This window comes from Dipodomys spectabilis, unplaced genomic scaffold (assembly GCF_019054845.1).
Source record: "Dipodomys spectabilis isolate Male_0828 unplaced genomic scaffold, ASM1905484v1 ptg000538l, whole genome shotgun sequence".
Lineage (NCBI taxonomy): Eukaryota > Metazoa > Chordata > Mammalia > Rodentia > Heteromyidae > Dipodomys > Dipodomys spectabilis.
Window position 1 is genome coordinate 346,690 of NW_024871215.1, and position 10,577 is coordinate 357,266.

At 34.1% G+C, this 10,577-nt stretch overlaps 1 non-coding gene and 1 pseudogene across 1 annotated transcript; both read right to left on the reverse strand.

Moving 5' to 3' along the window:
- Positions 1-1,926: 1,926 nt before the first annotated feature.
- Positions 1,927-2,033, reverse strand: LOC122099820. Its single transcript, XR_006146011.1, has one exon. It is a non-coding gene; the product is annotated as a U6 spliceosomal RNA (small nuclear RNA).
- Positions 2,034-5,883: 3,850 nt separating this feature from the next.
- LOC122099823 lies at positions 5,884-5,980 on the reverse strand (annotated as a pseudogene).
- Positions 5,981-10,577: the final 4,597 nt, after the last annotated feature.

Genomic DNA, 10,577 nt, shown 5'->3' on the forward strand with positions numbered 1-10,577 from the left:
ATAAATAATAGCATAGCAATTATTGCCCATGGTAATTGTTTTCTGTCACATTTTGTCTTCAACACAGATTGTGTTGGTGACATTGGGTTATCGTGCACAGAGCTGAGCTTACAAATTGAGGTCCAAAGAGAGGCAAATTTCTTCTGTCCCACAGTTCCAGTATTCTTTTAAAAAAGTACTAAAACTTTTAAATACTATCACTTACTCTCTTTTAAAAATCGCAACATGAAATAAATTCACATATAATCACTCCAAAATGCTTTAAAAGTAGGAAATGATAAAACAGTCCCCCCGTGAAGTAAATTTTTTTCTACTTTTAAAATTATTCTGAAAGCATTGTGATGGTTGGTCACACGTGTAATCCTGTTTACTCTGCATATCTACTCAGAACCCTGAGAATTATGGATAAGAGTTGGAAGCCAATCAGGCCAAAAAATTCCTAAGATTATTTTTCCAAAATTTAAATAAACTAGCAAAGGTCCAGGAATGGAGTTGTAGCTCATATAGTAGCTCACCAATCTAGAGAGAAAAGGCTTAGCGAGACCATGAAGCCCTGAGTTAAAACTCTGAGCACACCAACATGCAGGCATGCACACACACACACACACACACACACACACACACACACAACACACACACAATCACACACTTACTCAAAATATCTTTGGGTCAGTCTTTTCCATTAATTTCTTTTTTTTTGTTTGTGTGTGTGTGTGTGTGTTTTAATTGTGAAAATACTGTACAGAGGGGTTACAATTACATGGGCAAGATAATGAGCACATTTCTTATCAAGTATTGTAGCCTCCTCTTTTGTTTCCCCTTCCCATCCCTTCCCAGCCTCCCCCCGGCCCCCCACCCAATCCTCCCCCCCCATTAATTTCTTTGTTAACAATATTATATGGGTAAAATAAAATAAACTCTTCCATCTCAGAACATTTTCTAATGGTTTTTATTGTAAAAGTACTGTACAGAGGGGTTAAAGTTACATGAGCAAAGTCATGAGTGCATTTCTTATCAAGCATTGTTACCTCCTCCTTTGTTTTTCCCCCCACCATCCCTTCCCCTCCACCTCCACATGTACACTTCTCATCCCCACACCACCACACCCCCCAACATGTTGTCTTGTGCATCTCATTGTTACAATGGCTCAACTTTTATCTCAATTTAAGCATTTTGATTTTTCCCTTTCTTTCCCCAAATTAGAGAAGTGTATTTTCAGGATGTAGGTGCACCAACATCAAATCCAGTGAAAACAGGGCTTATACTGTGCGGGAGGACCAAATAAAAAACAAAAAAAATCACATTGTACATTATAAATATGTTAGAAACAACAGTAAGAAAGAATAAAAAAAAAACACTTCTGTCCTTATCTTAGGGTTCATTTAGCTTAACATCATCTTATTTAGTAATATGCATATAGCTTTTGATCTTTTCTGCTTATCCCAGTTTTCTGTTTATATTATTTATTGCAAGTAAGGGATACCTTACATATATATACATTCCAATCTATATTTATATTTATGTATATAAATATACATATATACAAACATATATACATATATATGTATGTGTAGATAGATAGAAAGATAGAAAGATAGATAGGAAAATACATACACACACACACACACACACACAAAATTTTCTTGATTCATTCATTTTCTGAGGGGCATCGGGTTTGGTTCCCTATCTTAGCTATGGTAAATAATGCTGCAATAAACATAGCTGTGCTGGTAGTTATAGTATGGTCTTGTTTGATCATTTGGATGAATGCCCAAAAGTGGGATTGCTGGGTCATAGGGGAGCTCTATGTGGAATCTTTTGAGGAACCGCCATACTTCTTTCCAAGTGCTTGAACAAGTTTTCACTCCCACCAAGAATGGAGTAGGGTTTCCTTCTGTCCACATACCCTCCAGCATCTGTTGTTGTAAAAATGTGGAAATCTTCATGAATTTGCATGTCATCCTTGCGTAGGCGTCATGCTAATTCTCTCTGTATTTTTCCAATTTTAGTGTATGTGTTGCCAAACTGAGCACGGAACATTTTTTATACATAAAGTGGAATTGATTTTCCTAAACTAGAAAATTCAACAAAAATAAGTTCAAAAGACTTGTCGTGAAATTTTAGAACCATATATTTCTTATGTAAGCAAACATTTAAGAATAAAGTCAAGTTAGATATGTCAAAAACAAAATAATTCCAGATATTTGTTGTTCAAGAGATGTGTAAGAGTAGAAATTCAATTATTCTATACATGGCACCTGTCATAATGAGCACTGTAGCAAGTCCTAAGGTTTGTTAAAAATTTTATTGTTTTAAATATGTTTAATTTTGGGAATTTGCTTATATATGCCAAAATTAAGACTGTTCGGCAGGTCATAAAACTTTTCCATAAAGTATTTAAGATTTATGGTAGCAGACATATACTACTAAGTATGTACATTTCAGAGTTTATAGAAACTTTACTATGAGAAGTTACAAAGTCTGTGTAAAGAAAGAGAGAGAAGAGTTAAGATTTTAACTACACAGTTTCTGTTAAAACTTGAGGGCTTCTTTTATATGTTAGTGAGAAACAAATGATGTTATAAGCCATATACAAATGATGAGATGAGCCATAAAGAAAGAGTAACCTTAGTGGGTAACTTTAAAGGCTACCCGTAGCCTACAAAACTCTTGTGAAATCATAATCTTAGCCAGTTTTAAATGTACAGGAATATGAGTAAATAGTAAAATCTAATATGTAGAACACTTCAAAAACTGGAAACACTGGTGTTTGGTTTTTATTTTATTAAACATTAATAATTAATTATTGGTTTTCTTTATTTGTAGCATTATTTTCCTTTTTGTAATGGAATACAACTTTTCATAACTCATCATCAGGAGGTACTTTGAGAATGTTACTACTCCACACCATTTTTTATTGATGCATGTGAATATACAAAGAGAAAAATTAAGAACAAAATATTGATTTAAAATTTTCTCAAGTAGAAATCTGAATCAGAAGTGTTGATAAATGTATACACTTAAAATCTTAGTCCTAGGCTGAAGCAGTGTCTTTACAGAATTGAGGCTACAAATGTGAGAGCTGTGTTTTGTTTAGTTTTTTGGTTTGGTTTTTGTTTTTGTGGGGCTTGAACTCTGGAGCCTGAGTGCTGTCCCTCAGCTTTTCAGCTCAAAGATGGTGCTACCACTTGAGCCACAGCACCACTTTTGTCTTTTTCTTCTTCTATGGTGCTGAGGAATCAAACCCAGGACCTCATGCATGCAAGGCAAACACTCTACCACTGAGCCACCTTCCCAGCTTCTGAAAGACTATGTTTTAAGAAATCATCTAAACAACATTTGCTTTCTGGTTTGGGTTATATAATGAAATATATGAATATCTTTTTACATTTTTGTCATTTTCATACTTCTTTTTATTGTGAAAATACTGCACAGAGGAGTAACAATTACATGGGTAAGATAATGAGCACATTACCTTTGTTTCCCCTTCCCATCCCTTCGTATCCTCCCCACCGTCCCCCCAACCAAAGTTGTAAAGTTCTTTTTTCGACATAAAGACTTGTACATCTCATTGTTGAAATGGGTCCTCCTGTATCTCTGTTTTAATGATTTGTTTTTTCCCTTCTCCACATACATCAACTTCATATATAGTGAAAACAAGGGTTATACCATGGGGGAGGGACATACAAAGCAATAAAAACATAATTTTATAAATATGTTAGAATCCATCACATGAAAGATCTCTCTCTCTCTTTTTTTTGTCAGTCGTGGGACTTGAGCTCTAGGCCTGGCAGCTGTCCCTGAGCAATTCAGCTCAAGGCTCATGCTCTACCACTTGAGCCATAGCTCCACTTGTAGTTTTCTGTTTTTTTTTTGTTTTTTTTTTTTTGTAATTAAGTGATTACAAAATTTGCCAATTTTCACAGTATTTTGGGATGATGATGCTCATTTAAAGTCACAAACTCATTGTAGCTTTCCTGGAGCAAATTGTCTATCACGGTCTGTAACATATAATGGTGTACACATATACACCATACATGTGATCAGCAGCATGGGGTTATTTAATAGTGGTTCGACCAGAGGAGTGGAAGTTCTTTGTTTCTTCTTTTCTTAAGTCCTTCTGCGTGGGTGATTTGCAGGCAGCCTCCTTTTTCTCTGGGACTCCAGCAGCCCCTGCTGCGCTGCTTGCCACCAGTAAGCACTGGAGGTGGAGTCTTCGTGCTTCTCTGTTCTGAAATTCTTTTTCTCTCTTTCTTTTTTGTTATTTTCCACCTCCTTTATTTCTCTGGGTGTTCATCTTTTTGTTTTTGTCGGTCTCTTGGGGAGGTTAAGCTTAGGAACTCTAACTCTCTTTTTGGTTGGGGAGAGCTGTGGCGTTTCCCTACTGCCCTGTTGCCATCTTGGTCCCCCCTCTCATTTTCATACTTCTAAATTTATACTAACTTCAGCCACTTTATCCTTTGCAAAGTCATGAAATAGCTCTGAGAATTTGCTTCTGTGAAGATTGTTTTTGGATTTATTTCTTCTGCTCTCTATGCATTCCCTATTCTCCAGTTAGAATAATTTCAAATAGTAAAAATGGAAAAAGAGAAAAAAATCATGGTGAAAAAACAGAAGTAGAAAATTCACTGGATTTTTCTGACTACTTCAACCAACGTGAACTATTGGGGAATACATGTACACCTCATTCCCACTGGTACTCAAAGTCTCTAGTTAGGCAATTCTGATGAAGACAAGGAACTAGATGAAAAAGTGAGGAATGGTATCATTTGCTAGAAAAAAATAGAGAAGTGTCCAAGCAAATTTCTTCATTGGGCTGTTGAAAATAATCGGCTTACTACAGTGCAGAGACTACTTTCCAAAAAGGCCACTCATGTGAATACTAGGGATGATGATGAGTATAGCTCTCTTCATCCAGAAGCCTACATTAGATACTTAGACATAGTGCTTATATGTGGAATAATACCAGAGTGGCTTCTTTCTTATTGCATCATGATGCAGATACCAATGCCCAAACTAAAGAAGTCTTGACAACCTTGCATCTTGCTGCTGGGAATAGAAATAACAAAGGTACGCTGGATCTGCTTCTATTGAAATATTATATCAAACCAGGTCAAGAACAACTTGGAAGAAGCTGCATTTGATATTGCCAAAAGGTCAAGTATGTATCACCTCTTTGAAGATGTGGAAGGCTGCAAAAATTTTTCTCCTAAGTCATAATGGTTTGGTTAAGTTTCTTAAATTTCAAAAATGCCTATCCATCTTTGTGTCCATACAAAATATTTTCACAATACAAAGCCACATTAATATCTTACTTTAAATATTCATGGATTCCATGCTATTCTTCCAAGTGAATTGCCTAACTTCGATGTCAAAATGTATTCAAGATTTGAGTTTGTGATTTTTATAATCAGAAATAATTTTAACTTATCTGTTGAAATGAGTAATACAGAAACTAAAGATATTTCTGTTGCTTGTCTGAAAAAGGATATTTTAAAGTAATCTGTATTCTGTTTGTATAATATCCATAATCTATTTCATTCTCTCCTAGATATAATACTTTTAATTCTACATTGTTTCATAATATATAGGTTCATTAATAAATGTGTCATTTCAGATAGCATTCGATATAGAAATAGTTTAAGATTCTTTTTTTTCCCCCTAGGTCCTTATAGTATTTTATTTCTTTGGGATAAATTGAAAATGTTATCTAATTTCAAAAATTTTGTAAAGGTTATGCTATGTAAAGGCCTTTCTAAGGTGATGATTTAATACATTGATGTCAAACTAACTTTCAATTCAATGGATTACATGTATCGTTACAACTGTATTTTTGTAATCAATTTTTAATAACTGTTTTTCATTTCTTGCATCTGAAGAATGAAAAATATGGAATACTACACAAATTTTCATATCATCCTTGTGCAAGTGCCGTGTTAAACTTTGTATTGCAATTAGGGTAGATGTGCTGTTGAAGCATGTAGTATCCTCTAAATTTAAGTAGTTAATGATGCAATCTTTATACAGGCATATATCCTTGGTTGACTATTTGTAACTAGGAAAACTTATTGTTCCTAAAAATGCGATTGATATTACTTCTCTAAAATTCTGTGTATATTGGGAAAAAACTTATATTGTTTGTTCGATTGCTCACATTTGCAAATTTTTTGTCAATGAGTATTTTAAGTCTTTTTCATTTTAGATTTCATCATACTTTGAAGAATTTAAAGCTAGGTCCAAAGGTGATGGCTTTTCAAGTACTTATTTATCAGCTGAGTTAGCTTTGTGGAGCTAAGGATTCAAAGTAAGCCTTGCTTAAGAGCTACTTCTAAACTTCTGCAGCTTAAAAATTCCTATATGAGATCTTATTGGCACAAATGTCTACCTGACCCTTTACCTGTCTTCCATTTAGGAACAGACGAACCAGAATATCTTACCCTGACAGCATAGATTTTCTTACTGGAACAAAACTAATCTTAATTACAAGGGATCATAGAGACAGGAACAGTTTAGATAGAAATGTTTAGACTAGAAGGTATTTTATCAAAATATAATTGGTTATTATACCTAATATTTCAAAAGTATCTAAAGCCAAGAAGGTGAAAAAATTGTTCATATGCATGATTAACTAATGTCCTGGCCAGTCTACCATCCAACCAGGCAGGAATTTACACTACTGCATTTCTATCACCAAATATTTTCAGAGTTACAAGAGAAGTCTATATGTCTCTCCACGATATTAGGCCTTAAATTGTTAATGTTTTAATCAAAGTGTTTCCTCTTGCTACTAGGCTGTAAATCTTCAAATGGTAAAGCTTTAGGTCCAACTCTACCAAACACTGAGGTAGAGATAATGAAATAATACATTAAATACTTTAAATAATTTGATACTCTAACCACAACAGAATATTGCAAAACGTGTGCCTTTTACTTATATATAGTTATACATTTTATATTTATATGTGCTGATATTTTAGTTCACACAGTGAAACTTACTAGAATTAATTGATAATTTGACAAATAAATAGGTATTTATTCCAATAAATGGAATTGGAATATAAATAATTAGGTTTAGAATACATATTAGAATATAAAAATATCAATGCAATATCTTTGGTATAAACTTGTGATACATTCTAATGTTCTTGGTCTTCTGAATTCACATTGCAAAAAAAAATAGTTTTCCTCTAATCTATAAGGGATTTTACGCTGCTACTCTGTTTATTGTTTTAACTCACTGGTCCCAAACTGATTTTCTCCATATTTCTGAAGCATTCCTAATGATTATACACAAATTTTGCTGATATGATGTCTACAAGGTATTATTCTTCTGCAGGACCCAAGGGTCCTAGGATCCCAGGTCCCAGTTATCCGCATCATCAGATAACAAGGGCAAGATTTCTCACCTAGGCCCATGCAACATGCCAACAGAAAGTAATTGAAAATCCATCTCAATTTCTCATTTCCTATAGTATTTCAGGACCGCAGCAGTAAGCAATTGTGAAATGCAAGACAACTTAAAATGAAAGATGAGATCACAATATCTGAGAGAAAGTACAGTAATTACAACTTTAAATTTACAGATGCCCAGCCCATATGAGTGAACAAGATCACAAATGTCACAAAATTATTTTTAATACCCCTCTCCTAATGATTACTGAAAGATTTCAGTCCAGTATAAGTAGGCCTAAAAATTGTTCTGGGAACGATAGATCCATAATTGGTCTACCAAGGCTAGGAAAACTTTACTTACAGGTCAATTATAATTCAGAAAAACATTAATTGAGAAGATCCTTAATGCTTCAAACTACTGGTACTACAGTAAATCTTGGTTCTGTAGTTTAAAAATGCTATCATTCTCAAGGCAATGATAACCTACCTTTAATCTCCTGAAAATATATTCTTTTTCAAAACTTTTTAAAATCACATTCACCAAAATAACATTTGACAAGTAAATGATACTTAGTGACATTACAAGTTTTACAAGTGTAAGGAGCAAGTTACAATAGAGTTGAATTATTTACCCAGCACTAAAGCCAAACACGTTCAACCATTCATTAAAGTGTAGAAATAGTACCCCCCAATATTTGTTTTGTTCAGTAGGTGCCTTCCAGAAATGTGTTAAATAGATCAGCCTCCCATAATTCAAACCCAAACACTAGCTAATAAAGTAAATTTCATCACTTAATAAGGTACATTTTAAAAAGTCACAAATAGTTGCCTTATCATATGTTGTTTTATGTTTTCCCTATCTGTCTAACATAGTATGAAATAAGACTTTAAATCTTGAATATGGGTACTCATCAGAGATGTGACAAATATAAAATCTGTCTTCTATTTCAATCAAATTCCTCTATAATAGTAAATTTTAGTTTTCTTCCTTTTCCAAAACTTATAGGTAGTAGAAAATATTATCCCATGTCAAATAAAATAATCACAAAACTTTGTACAAATCCATTCATAAAATCTGGTAGCTAGGAATATATTCTGAGCCATTTTTAAACTTTCTTGTTGACTAAAGATTAATCTTCCAAATGAATGAGAATATTATCACATCTCCAGTCTTGCAAATTGTTATTGCAGATGAATGAAATATGGAAATATAAGCTGACATACGTTCAAGTATATGCAGGATTGAAACTCCATGGAATGTATATAAACCTTTCAAAGTATTAACAGATAGTTTAACAGAATGACTATCAGGAAGTTGAAACCAGAAAGGAATAATAGTAAAAACATAGAATGAATGAAAAATGGAACAAGGGGCAAGTACACCTAGAATACTCAATGTACACATGTGACAAAAGAAGTGGTAAATCTGAAATAAATCTTGGAGAAGGGGTTGGTTGAGAATGATAGGAGTCACCCTGACCCAGGAGCATTGAAAAATTAGATAGACATATTTATTGTAATACACTTGCACAACATTTTGAAATTCAGTTAAAAACATAACAAAAAACAAAAACACACAAAAATCACAAGCAAACAGCAACCTCTAGATAGAATAAATATGACCTCTCAAAATTTTAAATATTTAATGAAGGGTAGTCTTGGGAAAAGCAAACAAAACTGTTCAAAGAGGGAAGTTTGGGGTAGCAGAGAATTTTGAACAGATTTAAATAGATTGTCTAAGGTTATAAATCACCTGCATCTGCTGCAAATATTTTCTTCTCTGAGTTCTCTTTCTCTGCACTGGATACTCCAGTCCTAAGCCACACTTGATAGCTTGTGAAGACAGATTGGAAGAAGCAATATCAAGAACCCATTACAATACTGGAGACAGAACACTCCTCTATATTTTCTCTCATCTCTCTTCACTACTCTTTCATCATTCTTTTAAGTCAAGTGATTTTGAATTATATCTTTCCTTTTTGTTCTGGCAAAGTAATTAGTCAAACTAATTCACTAAATTTTATTTACCATTTTTTTCTATCAAGCTGTTATCTTGTCCAAGAGAGTGCATTAAACTTTACCCTTTCATTTGGTTGCCACGAAAACCCAACATCTATATTAATGAGGACAAACTCTAATGTAAAACTTTGTCTCTGAAAAAACAGTCCAAGGAGCTGTGATCACAAATATTTAGCTATACTTTTTCTTTTACCGTGAAAGTCTTCTTGTGTTTAAAGTGCCCACAAAAATAAGGACTCCACCACTTTTTGATTCAATAACTTCTAACCTCAAAGATATATTTTGCTAACAAGATGCTTCAAGGAAACCGAAGAATACTCCACTTTTATCTTCTCTCTTAAGACTCTCCTTAGACTTGGAAAAAATTATGTGAAGTGAAGTAAGCCAAGCCCAAAGAAACATAGGTCCCATGGTTTCCCTTATTTGCAATAGTTAGTATATGTATGAGTCAAGCAGAAAAGGTCAGATAAGGTGATAGGAAAATGAACCCTAAGATATGTATTTAAATTTTTTTATTTCATGCATTTGTTTCCAATGCATTTATAAGATTATTTCTTTGTTGTTTTGTATGTCCCTCCCCCACAGTATAACCCCTGCTTTCACTGTATTTGATGTCGGTATAATTTGTAGAGGGGAAGGGAAAAACAAGTCGTTTAAATAAGGATACAAGTTGGGCCATTGCAACAATGAGAAGTACAAGTTGACATGTCGAAAATGAATTTTACAACTTTGGTGGGGGCATGGGGGGGTGGGGGGAGGCTTGGGTGAGGGGGGAGTCTGGGAAGGGATGGGAAGGGGAAACAAAGGAGGAGGCTACAATGCTTGATAAGAAATGTACTCATTATCTTGCCCATGTAATTGTAACCCCTCTGTACAGTTTTTTCACAATAAAAAAAGACTCCCCTTAGATACCATATGAGGAACAGTGAAGATATTTTTTGTAAAATTATTTCAATAGACGGAAGTGGCACTGTAGCTCAAGTGGTAGAGCACTCGCCTTGAGCTGAAGAGTTGAGGGACAGCGCCCAGGCCCAGAGTTCAAGCCCCATGACCGACAAGAAAAAAAAAATTATTTCAATAGATTATTTTTCTCTTGGTCTTGCATTTGCTCAACAAGATGTATGGAGAAGAATAGAGTTAAATCATCCATACCTTGTGACAGTGTC